Raw genomic sequence first — 14,856 nt, forward strand, 5'->3', positions numbered from 1 at the left:
TAAGCTTATCCTTGGATATTTTAAACTATTTGTCCCTACTGTTGGAATTATTTTCCCTTTTCCATTTCTGAGTATTATTATTTTGTTATTGATTTTTATTTGTGTTCTTAATTTTCAAACATACCACAAGATTCTTTAAGATCTTGCTTGTTTATGTGTTTTATTTTTGTAAAAGTCTTTTGGATGTTGTGAATACATAATACAGACATATCTCAGAGATATTGCAGATTAGGCTTCAGACCACCACAATAAAGTGAATATCACAATAAAGCAAGTCACATGAATTTTCTGGTTTTCCAGTGCATATAAAAGTTATGTTTACACTATTCTTTGGCCTATAAGTGTGAAATATCATTGTGTCTTAAAAAATGTGCATGCCTTAATTTAAAAATACATTATTGCTTTTTAAAAACATTTTTATTGAGTTATAGTTATTTTACAATGTTGTGTCAAATTCCAATGTGTTAAAAAAGAAGGAGGGAAGAAGGAGGAGGAGGAGAAGGTAACAAAGTCCCTAAAAAAAAGAAATACATTATTGTTTTAAAAAAATGCTAATCATTATCTGAGCCCTCAGCAAGTCATAATCTTTCTTCTGGGGGATGGTCTTTCCTTGATGTTGACAGCTGCTCACCGATCAGGGTGGTAGTTGCTGAAGGTTGGGGTGGCTGTGGCAACATCATAAAATAAGACAACAATGAAGTTTGCCACATTGACGGATTCTTCTGGTCATGAGTGAATTCTCTTTAGCATGCAGTGCTGTCTGATAGCATTTTACCCACAGGACTTCTTCCAAAATTGGAGTCAGTCCTCTCAAATCCTGCCACTGCTTCATCAACTGAGTTCATGTGATATTCTAAATCCTTTGCTGTCATTTCAGCCATAGTCACAGCATCTTCACCAGGAGTGGATTCCATCTCAAGAAACCACTTTCTCTGCTCATCCATAAGAAGCAACTCCTCATTCTTTAAAGTTTTATCATGAGATCACAGCAATTCAGTCCCATCTTTGGGCTCCACTTTTAATTCTAGTTCTCTTGCAATTTCCACCACATATGCAGTTACTTCCTCCACTGAAGTCATTTTTGAATGATTGACTGACTGATTGATTTCCACTGAAGTCTTGATGAACACCTCAAAGTCATCCATGAGGGTTGGAATCAACCCATTCCAAACTCCTATTCATGTTGCTATTTTGACCTCTTCTCATGAATCATGAGTGTTCTTAATGGCATCTAGAATGGTGAGTCCTTTCCACAAGGTTTTCAATTGACTTTGCCCAGACCCATCAGAGTGTTCAAGTGAAAGGAAGAGTCACATGTTTCTCAGTTTAAATAAAAAGTTAGAGATGATTAAGCTCAGTAAGAAGGGCATGTCAAAAGCTGACGTAGACTGAAAGCTAGGTCTCTTCTGCCAAACAGTCAGCCAAGCTGTGGATGCAAAGGAGAAGTTCTTAAAGAAAATTAAAAGTGCTATTTCGGTGAACACAAGAACGATAAGAAAGTGAAACAGCCTTATTGTTGATATGGAGAAAGTTGTAGTGGTCTGGATAGAAGACCAAACCAGCCACAACATTCCCCTAAGCCAAAGCCTAATCCAGAGCAAGGCCTTAACCCTCTTCAATTCTAGAAGCGGTAGCAAGTGATCCAGAAGAGCCAGCTAAGATGATTAATGAGGGTGGCTACACTAAACCACAAATTTTCAGTATAGATGAAACAGCATTCTTTTGGAAGAAGATGCCATCTAGGATTCTCATAGCTAGAGAAGAGAAGTCAATGCCTGGTTTCAAATCTTCAAAGGACAGCCTGACTCTCTTGTTAGGGGCTAATGCAATTGTTGGCTTTATGTTGAAGCCAATGCTCATTTACCATTCCAAAAACCTTGAAGAATTATACTAAGTCAACTCTGCCTGTGCGCTATAAATGGAACCAAAAAGCCTGGATAACAGCACATCTGTTTGCAACATGTTTTACTGAATATTTTAAGCTCACTGTTGAGAACTACCACTCCAAAAAAAAAAAAAAAAAAAAAAAAAGAGAGAGAGAGAGAGAGATTCCATTCAAAATACTACTGCTCATTGACAATGTACCTGGTCATTCAAGGGCTCTGATGGAGGATGTACATGTCTGCTGACACAACACCCACTCTGCAGCCTGTGGATCAAGGAGCCATTTCTTATTATTTAAGAGATATATTTTATAAGGCTAAGCTGCCATGGATAGTGATCCCTCTGATGGATCTAGGCAAAGTCAGCAAGTGCTCTAGTTGATTCTGATGTAAGCTCAAGTTTGAGAACCATGAGACAATTGTACTGAGTTATGAATCAGGTGGGAGCAGCAGACACAGAGAGCTCTGAATCACCAACAGTGTTGTTTTCTTACCTCTCTTCCCAGGTTGTCAAGAAAGTTCAGATGAAGGGACAAGAATAGTTGCATTTTCAAAGTCAGTGAGAGTGGAATATCTGAACTTAATCCTCTAAGGAACAGAAGATATCCTGAAGCTCAGTGTCCCCAGTAAGAGCAAACCTGGAAGCAGGCCGCCCAGCTGCTGAGTTTGAGAGGTGCAAAAAAACATGGGATCATCGACCCTGTGGCTTTTCTTTAATATTGCTACTTCTTACACATTTTTGTAATTCTCATAAATTAGTTTCAGAGTGAGGAGAGGACAAAATCATTCACTGGAATGAATAAAGTTTGCCAAGAGTACAAACAAGCAATTTTGCAAAGGTGGGTATTTAATCAAGGAAATGAGTGCCGGGAGCTCTAGTGTCTGGATGGTGTCCAGAAATGACAGGAATGATGATGACAGCTTTGTTTATTTTGTTTTGTTTTGTTTCCACAGGACCTGAACTTGAAGCTTTCCCAGCTGGATGCCTCTCATCCTGGGCTGGTGAGGGACTGCTGGAAACCAGGTCACAGCAAGAGGAAGTTGCCCTACCTCCAGGGCTGCGTTCAGACCCTGCTTGTGTGCTATCACACGGGCCACCACAGACTCCACTGCGTGCTGACCGTGGACCCCACTAGTGAAGCGGGGGTGGCCTACTCCCTGGATGGGTACCAAGGCGAGGACATCCTGAGACAGTTGGTGGCACATTAACATAAAACATCTGCATCAGGAGATTATTCTACTTTACCTCTCTGTGCTGGCAGAGAATGAAAAATTCCAAAGGTCCGTGATGTGGTCTGGTTTCTTTGTGGCCCCCTGTGTGTGGTGCCAGTGGACCTGCTATCCATAGAAGTTAGTTCCATTTGTTTAAACGATGAAGCTGTTTGGCCATCTTGGGAAGGTCCTTTCTTAATATTGAAGCAGATGTCACAAAATAGCCTTCTTTCACCCACAAATGTTTATTGGGTGTTTATGGTATGCCAGGAACTCTTCTGACACAAAGATGTGATGTAAAAAGACTCAGCCACAATCCTGAGGTGCTGTAAGTTTTGCAGGGATGGTGGTGGTAACACAGTCTTTCAAAATGTATGACATTAGGAAGGACGGGGTTACCAGCAAGTGAGTGACTGTGAAGCCTGGGCCAGTTTTTACTTCTGAGAATCAGAACTCTTTATGAAACTGGATTGATAGACTCTACCATCTGGACGATGAGTGAAGGACTTGGATAAAATGGTTGATAGGATATCCTTGGTCTGTGTGGATGGTTTCTTGTAAATCCACCTGTTGTTTGTGGATTTTTAAGACACAACTATATCACAGAATGGAAGTCAGCCTCATAGTTTGTGACTAGCAAAGTATAAAAGGTGAAATCCCAAACCAGTGGCTTCTGGGGAATAACTTGACCCACTCACGCAACTAGCTGTCATCATTGCCATGTGGGAAGTGGAATCCAGAGGATGGAGTCTGACGGATGCCGGGCCTCCCAATACAGAGGTGTTGTTCTCTGTGATTCCTTCCTGGTCTCCGCTGGTCATCCCTGAAGCATGGTGCTGGGTAAGGCATTTCCTGTGAGTCTGGTTGTTTGTTCAGCTCCACATGTTTGCATCAGGAGTAAGATCTACTATCAGGAGAGTTCTGGGAAGAAGTAACAACTAAGGTGAGGGCTGAAGAGTGAAGATGAGCGAGCCAGGCAAAGAGGTGGTGGGAAATTCCAGATGAAAGGAGAGAACGTGTTCCAGGCACAAGCAGTTTATAATCAGAATCTTGTGTTACTGACTCAAAATCTCCAATCCAAAAAGATAATAATAATCCACTTCAGGAACAGCACAGACATAACAATGGTCTCTTTTGGCTTTTCTCCTGCCACTGGAACATGAGCTGTTGTGGACAATGCAACTATCGCATAAAACAAGAAATCTTAACAGAGTTGGCTTTCAGGGATTAACCAATGCCAACCCCCATCTCCCTATATAAAAGTAAACTTCTACAGAGTTTAATGCTTATATTTGTTATGATTGTAAAGGATGCAGTTCCAGCAATTAAAGAATCATGTAAGTTAAGTAGCTTTTGTAAAAATTTCATTTCACCTTAGAAGGATGTGGTAGGTTTGTCACTCATAACTTTAGTATAAATCAGTCCAATCAGATTGTTACACTCCTAAGACCTGGCTGATTATTATACTGACTAAATGAAAGTATGGCCTGAGGAAAAAAAGGAAATATATCGTTTTGGATTTTGAAGGGTAGAGAAGTCTTTTAATAAAAAAATAAAATAAAGTAAAGAGATTAGTGTTATATGAAAATAACTCTATTCTGGCACTCAAAATTCAGGGAACACAGAAGATGAAAGAACAGAAAGCAAATAAGATTTGCCTATTTCGAAATGATCCTTCAGGCAGGTCTTTTGAGCAGAAGATATTCATCTAAGGCTTGAGGCTCACACCACCTCAGCACAGTCCAATTAAGACAGTGATTCCCAAACTTGATTGTGCATCTGAATTAAAGCAACAAAAAAACCATGGGTAACAGGAAAGAGGTCATAAATGTGGGAAAAATAAGCATATCATTATCAATAATCACAATTAAAGTGAGTGTGTTAATTTTCCTATTAACATGCTGGTCTCTGATATATTGAGTTAAAAACAAAGGCAAAGAAGCACGTATTAAACTGCTCAGGCTACCATACGGAACGGCACAGACTGGGGAGCTTAACAACAGAAATTTATTTCTCCCTGTTCTGGAGTCTGAGAAGTCCAACATCAAGATGCCAATGAGGTAGATTTTATTCTGAGGCCTCCTCTCTTGGCCTATTGGTGACTGATATCTCACTATGTCCTCACATGGTGGAGAAACAGAAAGAAGGAGAGAGAGGGGGCTCTGGTGTCTCCTCCTCTGCTCAGAAGGACCCCAGTCTCATGGTGGGGGGGTCCACCCTCATGACCTCATCTAAACACAATCACCTCCCAAAGGCCCCACCTCCAAAAATCATCACATTGCAGGGTCAGGGCTTCACCACATAAACCTGGGCAGGCGAGGTACTCAAACATATAATCCATTATAAGGTACATGTGAAACAAGCAGCATGTGAGGGTTAAAAAGGTGGAAAAAAATACACTAGACACATGTGAAGCCGAAAGCAAGTTAGTAACATCCATATCTGCAAAAAGGAATGAACATCGGTTATGTACAGAAACCTCCCACAGGAGAGGCTGTGGATCTTCCTACCAACACAAGGCAAAGAGAGATTAGTCAATCCACAATCACAGTGCGAGAAGTCAGGGCTCTTTCCTCAGAAAGCAAGAGATCAGTTAGTTTTTGTAAAAAAGTCAGATTTATACAGTATCATTATAACTTAACATTTTTTATGAGTTCTGATTATCTACTTATCAAGTGTTTGAAGACTGTTCATCTGTTAGTCTGTTCATAGCTGACCTACAGGGACCCTGGGCAAGGGGAGGGATGTGGGTCCACAAACTGAGTGCTGGAAACTTGTTTCTAAGTCTTGTTTCTGCTCCCTCCTTGTAGCCATCAGCTACCTATTGGGCAAGCTCTGTCTGTCAGCCCTGTGCAGACACTCACCTTTTTAGCCTGTGGATAAACGCCAGCACACGCATGCTCCTTAGGACAAGCAGGGGTGTGAGGATGGAGGAAAGACAGGAGTTTACTAGATATTCTAAGCCACTTCCCACCCGACTTCTTACTTCTGTCATGCCCAAGCTTGAAGTTTTGTTTTGTTGTTCTTTACAGTTCCTATCCCCACAGCAATCTGCCCCCCTAAGTGTTTCCTCTGTGTTTACCTGTCCACTTAAAATGTCTGGCCCAAAGACAGTATTTTTTTTTTTAGAAGATTTATTCTGTTTTTATTTCTTTCTATTTTTCCCATTATTTCGTATAATTCTTGGCATGAAGAAGACAGACTCGTGTTTGGTTCACCGCTTTGATCTTCTCTCTCTACTCTTTCTCCCAGGCTGGTCCCACCCCCAGTCCTTCATGTTTACCTCCTACCCCTGCCCATGCAGACAGGTGACCCTGGGCCAGTCCTGCTTTCCCATGGACTTGAATTCCCCTGAAATAGTACCCGAGTCTCAGGCTTTACATATCAATCTTCCCCTGACATAGTGAGCAGTCTTTTCTTTCACCTTCAGCGAAGACCTCGGCCCAGGAGATGGGAAACACCAAAACTGATTCCGGTGGACTGCCTCTGTGCGCCCTTTCAGAGTCCTCTGGACGGGGAGAGGGAGTAGGTTACAAGGGACGTTTCCACCTCCTTTCCTTACCCTGGAGGAGCACCTGTTCCCACAGAGGAAAATTAGGGACAGTCCAGCAGAAGCTCTCCACAGCCAAACCATCCCTCGCCTATGTGCCCCGGGCAGCGGTGATGGTGGGATATTTTTAAAAAGTTAACAATGATGCCCAAGAGCAATAATAAAAATATTTAAAACTGGTAAGAGCGTCAACATTTTAGAGGAGTTTGTCTTCCCAAGGGCTTACTCCAGACCTGGAGACCTTGACACCTCACTAGTAGCCTAATGGCTCCCACCTGTCTCTGCCCCAAACCACACACACACACACACACACACACACACACACACACACACACACACACACACACACACACACACACTGTGCTAGCCTCTTTTGTTCCTGACCTCGTTCAAACTTAGCTCAAATCTTTAGCTCTCTGTGTCCCAAACTCATGTTTTGTAGGGTTTTTGTGGATCCCTTTTTGAGAATACGTGGACCTCCTAAAAAATGTTCATGAGAAAAATATCTAAGGTAAAACTTTTCATTTCCAGCCAGATCAACCAATCTCTCATGTATACACACTGAACCGCTTAGTTGCTGGGAAAATACGTTGAACGAGAGTTTTTACGCTTGTTTAGCCTTAGATTTTCACTGGAAAAGTCTTGAGAATGAGGTGAAAATTAACTTATTCCCCCTGTATATGCCTTCTTCTTTGAAAATTGTACGTTGTATCTATTCAGAAAATATTTTTTCAATGGGGATGTTGCCTCCACAAAGGAATCTTATGAATTCACTTATTCATCATATTCTTTTTTTTTTTCTTTTGGCTTTTTATTTAATCAATAGTATTTTTCCTAGGGCTTACACTTGAACACAAATTCTCTGCTATTATATATAAACAAAGTACCAGTTATTCTCCCTCTGCTTCCACTTACATCCCAATAAGAGGACGTCTTTCTAAAAGATCCGTCCTCCTGTTCCTCTCCCTCCGTACATCCAGAAGGGTGTGATGGGTGAAACAAAATGCCTCTCCTCCTCTACCGGTGGTCTCCCTGAGCCAAACCTTGGGTGTTTCAGCTCCAGATATCATAGAATTTCCCTTGTAGTCAGTCACTTCCATTTAAAGAATCCTTCTTTAAAATCTTTATTACATGCTCCCAGAGAGTCTATCACTGCCCATTTAGATTTAACTACATAGATCAAATCAGCCGGACTCTTCTGTTCACCAGTTTGCTGTCCTTTTTTTCCCGTGTTCCTATCTGAGATCTCTCTATCTATTTGATGTTTGGTTAGAATTCTTAGTCTACTATTTTCTACCTATCAGTATGTTAATGATACAATTTCCAAAGTCTTTCAAATCCACAGTATCTGTCTTTGACCCTCGGGGGATGGATGCCCTGTGACCCCATGTTTTAGACTGTCCAAATTTTTTATTTTTTTCACTTTACATAGGAAGAAACAGAGGATCACAGAAAAAAAAGGGAACCTGTTCAAGGTCACACAGCTAGTAAGAAGCAGTTAACTAGCAACTGGGGTGAGGGAGGCTCAGATTGGGATTAACAATTAAAATCATGGGATAAAATAATAATTAACTCAACTTCAAGTTTATACAAATGTAAAATACTGTGCAGAGCTGGGCAGAGGCAAGGCTGGCCTGGCTGTGCTCCATGTCAGGACAGGGAAGTTGTTGTATGTCTGTGCACTCCACTTTATACTTTTATATCCCACTTCTACTCCACTTTGCTGTTCACCCTAGGTCTTCAGGAGTGTGTGATTGGTTCCCATTCTCAGGGCAGCTGGAATCCACTGATTATAACTCATATAATAAAGAATCTCTACATTCTGGATAGGTTTCTCAGTATGCTTTTTTAACATCACACAGAATCTGGCCACCATGCAAGACTGCTCATTTATCATTAGTTCAGAACTCAGCTTGGATAAGAAGCTCCATCTGAGATCAATTCCTAGGCGTCCTTGGCTCTGGTGTACGGGAGGAAAGCCAGAGAGTGTGGGGACAGGGTGTTCAGTCATCCCATTCCTCCTTTCTTCAGAGGCAAATCCAGTTATGGAGATTAGGTCTTCTGGCTCCTAGCCCAGAATACGTTCTGCAATCCCACAAATGTCTAAAGTGAGAAGGTGCTGAGAGAGACAAAAAGCGGAGTCTTTCTCTGAACTTTCACTGAGTCTCACTGGAGGCCTTTGTGGATCAGAAATTTACCTTTGCTCCCTGGTGAGGGGAAGGGACTAAAAACGTGCTATTCCTCACTAAAAACCAGGGTCAAGAAAAGGGTGCTAGAGATAACCTGGGGAGACGGAAGCACTGGGTATCCTAGCCCTTAGAATTGCAAGAATGTAGAACCCCGGAGAGGCATGAATAAACAGTCCCCCATCTCCCCTCTAAGCCCATCCCAGTCCCAGGGGATTTCAGGGCAAGGCATGTTCCCTCTATCCCCAGCCCTTTGGCTTTGTTATTTCCCTTTTGAGGTCCCCTTCCTGCCCCTCTTGCAGCTCACATTCTAAAAAATAATCCTATTTACTATACGGTGAAATGTAGTATATGAAAAAGTGGGGTCAGGGGACAGAAGATGACAAAGGAGAAGAGGACAATATTTTATCAAAAGCAGTCAGGGAAGGGTTCTCTGAAAACCTGGCATTTGACAGAGATCTGAAGAAGGAAGAGGGAGAAAGTCAGGCACATACCAGCGGTGGAGGCTCCAGCCAGAAGAAGCCCTCCAGGAAGTGCCCCAGATGGTCCACTGGGGTGAACGAAAAAAAAAAAAATCAACTTTCATTTATATTTTTATCTAAAACATGAGAAATGAAATGTGCCTAACATTTAGTATATTAATTATAAAAGTATATGTATACATATATAATATAAATAATACATATGGGGTGGATGATTAATTTGTTAAAAATTATAGGGGTGGGAAATTAAAAATTCAGAGACTGCTGTGGCCTAAGTCCTCCTGAAAGGCAAGGGTAGATTTTATCCATGTCTGTATCTTCAGACCCCGTCATATTATCTGGAACAAAATAGGTTTCAATATTCTATGTATATATGTTTTTTAATCTCCTGTGAATAGTTTTTCTATCTACTTTACTTTTTAGCAGAGTCGTTTTTGGTTTTGGTGGTGGTGGTGTTTTTTAGTGTTTGTTTGTTTGTTTGTTTGTTTGGAGGGTTTTTTGTGTGCATTTTGAAAAGCAACGAGGCCTATGGCTTGCAGGTCCCTAAAAAGTGACTAGACGAATGGATGGTCAGATGGATGGATCCACATGGGTAGAAGTGATTCCCCGGGAACTGCAGCAGCCTCTGCACAATAAAACACCTTGAGCATTGATGTCTGGCAGGAGTTAAAATCACCCAAAGACTGCCCTTTGGGCAATTTATTCACTTCATTTCCTGATCTGTGAAACAGGAAATGGATTATACAGAAGGATGATGAAAGGCGACAACCCTACCCTTCCCACCTGTCGTCTCTCTACTCTCATCCCCACGCAGTCAGCCCGGGAAAGAGCCACTAGGGCAATGACAGGTAGCCCGCTGGCTTTGCCCCCACGATGCCTTTTACCAAAACTACAAGGACCCGAGTGATGGAGAAATGAGTTTGCCAGGGACAGGTGCAGTGAGCCTTAATTGAGATTTGGGGAAAAAATGAGCCAACATGAGCTATGGCAACCTTGGACTAACAGGGGTACCCTCAGGGAGCACGTGACGCAGCATCTGCCACCCCCACCTCTCCATTCCCTGCACAATTGCAGCCCCCTAAAGCGATGGGAAGTTCTTAGGGGCCAAAACACGGAAGTTGGGCAAACCACGACATGCTGCCATTGGCCGTAATGACTGTCAATCCTCACCCAGCTCCGCTTTTCCCCGCCTCCTTATCCCTCCCTGTTCCTCAGGCTTATGCTCTGGCGCCATCTGCAGGCAGCACGCGGAACTTCATCCGCCCTGGAGAATCCTTTACCCGCAGAGTAACTCGCCGCCCCCAGCCCAGCTGGGCGAGGTTCTTACTCGCTCAGCTCGCGGGCCGGGGCGGCCCTGGGAACAGGCCGCCTGCGCGGACCTCAGTCCCAGGAGCTGTGACGGAGACTTACAGAGGGACAGGCTGGGGCATTGGGGAACGGGACTGGAGGCAAGCAGGTCCGGGAAGTGCTGGGGTGAGCTGTGGTAGTGGAAGCTGATTAGAACAATAGGGAAGCAATGCTTTGGGGTTAAGGTCACCGTGCCTGAGTGCTTGGGTAGTAATCCCAGCGCTGCTAATAGCTATGTGTCTTGAAGCCAATTGCTTGACGTCCCTGTGGCCACAATTTCCTTTGAAATGGGGGTAACTGTAGATGCCTCCTTTGCTTGTTACGAGGATTAAGTTAATTAATATTCGTCAAGTACTTAGAGTAGTTTTGTTCAATGAGACAAAGATGGTCACCAGCAACATTGGCATCACCCCTTGAGAAATGCAGCTTACCTCTCCGGCCACACACCAGCCTCCCGGGAATCAGGCTCACACGGGAGTTCAGCAGTGTTTCCAACAAGCTCTCCAGGGGATACTGACGCAGCACAAACTGCGGAGCACTGGTCTGAGTTTCTCAAGCAGGTCTGTGGATGCCTCCACCTGTTAAAAGGCGCAGATTACTGAGCCTCACCCCAGACCTACTGAACTTATTCTGGGATTGATTCCCAGAATCTGCGGCTTTTAAAAGATACCCGAGCAGTAAGTTAGAACACAGATGGATGGGGCAATCACAAACAGGCAGGCCTCTTTAATTTACAGATAGGAAACCAAGACCCTCCAAGAGGCAAGAGAACTTGCCTAAGGTCTCCCTGAACAGTCCTAAGAAGCTGTGAGGCTCTGAGGTTAACCTTCTCCTGGACACCCTTACCCCGGCCCCAACTAGTCCTGTGGACTCTGGTAAACTCTCCTGTTTCCTAATCTGTGAAATGAGGGCCAAAGTCACATCTGGCTTAAGGGGTGACTGCGAAGATCAAAGGAGACCCAAATAAGTCCCCACTGGGAATACAGATTGAACTAAAGTGTTCATCCATCTCCAGACCCTAAAAGCCGAAATTCCTGCAGGTGCCTGGAACCCTGTAGGTCTGGTTTCCTTCTGGGAATTCATTTGATAAAATAAGTCTCCTTAGAAACGTGAGTCACCAGAGGAGGGAATTCTGGGAGACAGTCGTATCTCTAGGCCTCCTAGTTTGGCCTGAGTCCAGCTCAGTGCAGTCAGGAGCCATCCCCTGAGCGGAGAGATTCGCACTGTCCCGGGTTTCCGAGTCCAGATGTGCGATCGAGCCTCAGGCCACATCCACCTGCTGCACAGTGTGTATTTCTTTTACTGGAGAAAGAGAAAAATCTCCCACGTTGCTAGTGGCATCTTTCTGGAAGCTTCTGGTGTCCCAGGAAGGAAGGCTTTACCCTCCCATGAGCGCGTTGTCTTCCTGGGATAGGGTGGACCAGGGGCCTCCATAGACAGGTTAGCTGCTAGGTCTTCAGAGATGACCCTGTGCGGTTGCTGGAAATTCAGAGACCCCACTCCCATCCTTTCCTAAAAAGGGGGACAGCTTCCAAGCAGAAGTGAGGTGGGCCCCCTGTGAACTCATGGTAGAAGAGAAGCAGACCATCCCTGCTGTGTTTTTGCAGATCCCAGGGCCAGATCTGGAGTAGGATCCCCTGGCCCTTATCCCCATCTCCTCCCCAGAGGCCAGTTCTCTAGCCCTCCGTGCTGCTTTTGCCTTTGTGCATCTGATGACAGTTCCCCTCTACTCTTCCAGAAAACTCCTGCTCATCCCTCATCCACAAGGTCAAATCTAAATCCTCCCCCTACCCCTTACTCTTCCCAAGTAGAGGCAATGGTGTCATCTTTGCTCCCAGAACATGCTGTTCGCAACTCTAAATACAGAAATCAGCCCACTCTGTTAGGATTTTGGGGGAGTGGTAGTGGGAGGAAAGACATCTTTCAGGGTTCATGAAAGAGTCACTATCCAAAAGCACTGGCCTTGTCCCCTGACTCTTCCAAGGCTTGGCTTTAGGATTTGATGAATTCCCACCTCTCCAGAATATGTGAGTGGTCTTTACCTCATTCTGGGTATGACAACAGTAAACTAACCCAAACACCTGTGACTTGGCCAAAAGTATTCTTGTCACATTTATAATAAAATGCAGACTGCTTACTACACAGGGCCAACAAGGTGCTTAATTCCAAGGGACTGTGCATTGTGTGGCCTTTTCAAGGGCAAATGCTCTGTCCCCGGGGATGCCAAACAATTTCAACAGCATCATTCATCTAAGCCTCAGCTGAAAATGAAGTTTCCCTGATGGCTCAACAGAGTCATTGATCACTCCATACTCTGTCACTGCTGCCAAGGCACAGTGGGTTTGCATCAAAGCTCCCAGCACACAGCCTTAAAAAGGAAAGCAATGCTGGACCTCAGTCATGGACCTATAGATCCTGATTCAGCCAGCTCTAGGCTGTTAGTTGTGTGTGTGTGTGCGCAGGTCAGTTTTACACTTTACGCAGAAATGGAAGACTGAAGACTGCCACCTAAAAAGGCATCATGGCAGATAGTCCAAGAATATGGTCCAGTTGCTGTTCCAGTGGCCAGTAAATGAACAGGGAGCAGAAGCATCTGCACTTAGCTAGACTCAAGGTGCAGGACACTCTAGGATTCACAGGAATCGTGTGCTGGTGGGATGCCATTGCGAATGGGCAGAAGTCCATTGGGAAGTAAAAATACAAACGTCACCTAAGAAACAGAGGATGTGGGGAAACAAGGCAGGCTTTTTCTTTATCTTCTGCTGAGATATCTCCCTTTGAAGTATTTTTTCCTTTTCACTTTCACTGCACCTCAAATATACTTCTCAGTTAATGGCTAGCATCATGACCGTCATAATGTAATAGGGAAGAACAAATCTGACTCCATACTGGATCTGTCTCTTTTACTTTAACCTTTGTGTTCTACTGTTTTTGCTACAAGTTAATCACTAAAGGGATGTTGTCTATAGCTTAAATTACACATAATGGCCCGTCTCTGGGAACTCTGGCTCCCAGGTAATGAGTGTTCAGCTAAAATACCTTTGTTTAGTTCACAGGAAATATCCTGACCAGGCCCACATGTGAATGGCTGCAGGAAGGAAGAAATTAACACTTCCCCTCTGGAGACTGACTGGAAACATGAAATGTTTGACTTTACCCACTCCTGTTTCAGTATAAAAGAAGCCTGAATTCTAACTCAGGCAAGATGGTTCTTTGGGACACTAGTCCACCATCTTCTTTCTGAAAAAGTTTCTACTCCTTGCCCCAACAACTCATCTTTCAATTTATTGGTCCATCATGCAGTGAGCAGTATGAGCTTGGACTCAGTAACCATAAGTTCAAGCTTCTCTGTCTCTGTCTCTCTCTGTGTGTGACTCTCTCTGTCTCTATGTCTCTGCCTCTCTCTTTTCCATTTTGTCTATGTTATTCCACCCGTTTTCAGTCCCATGTCCCTTCCTGACTCTCCCTGGGAATTCACTATCACTTGAATGTGACTCATTTCACTTCACTCCTTATCATTCAGCTGGAGTGAGTAAGTATTGCTAAGTCAACATGTCCAAAGTAGAATTCACATACATGCGTGCACACACACACACGCACACACGCACATGCACACATGCACACACACACGCACACGAACACACACACACGCACACACGCACACATGCACACACACACACGCACACACACACACATGCACACACACACGCACACACACACGCACACACGCACACGCACACACACGCACACGCACACACACGCACACACACGCACACGCACACGCACACATGCACACACACACACACACAGCAGTAGCAGCAGCCTCAGCTCCAGGTCCTTCCTCAGATTTCCCGTTCCAGTTAACAGAGACTCTATCCTTGCTCAAATTGCTCAAGTCAAAAGCCCAGGCATCATCACTGAGCCCTCTTTCTCTCCTGTTTCCCCATCCATAAACAAGGCTCATGAGATTGCCCTTCAAAATAAGTGCAGAATCCAACCAGCATTCACACCTCCACCACTACCACTGGAGGCTGGGCCTCCCACATCTTTGGAAAGCTGGGCTAGCCTCCCCCCAACCGCTTTCTCCTCTTGCATCTACTCATGTCTCCTAGAGTTTTTTGTCCACACAGCTGCCAGTGATTTTTTTTTTTTTTTTTTTTTAGTAATTTCGTTATGTTACTCCCTTAGTTCAAACT

The sequence above is a fragment of the Camelus ferus genome, chromosome 10, assembly GCF_009834535.1.
Source record: "Camelus ferus isolate YT-003-E chromosome 10, BCGSAC_Cfer_1.0, whole genome shotgun sequence".
NCBI lineage: Eukaryota > Metazoa > Chordata > Mammalia > Artiodactyla > Camelidae > Camelus > Camelus ferus.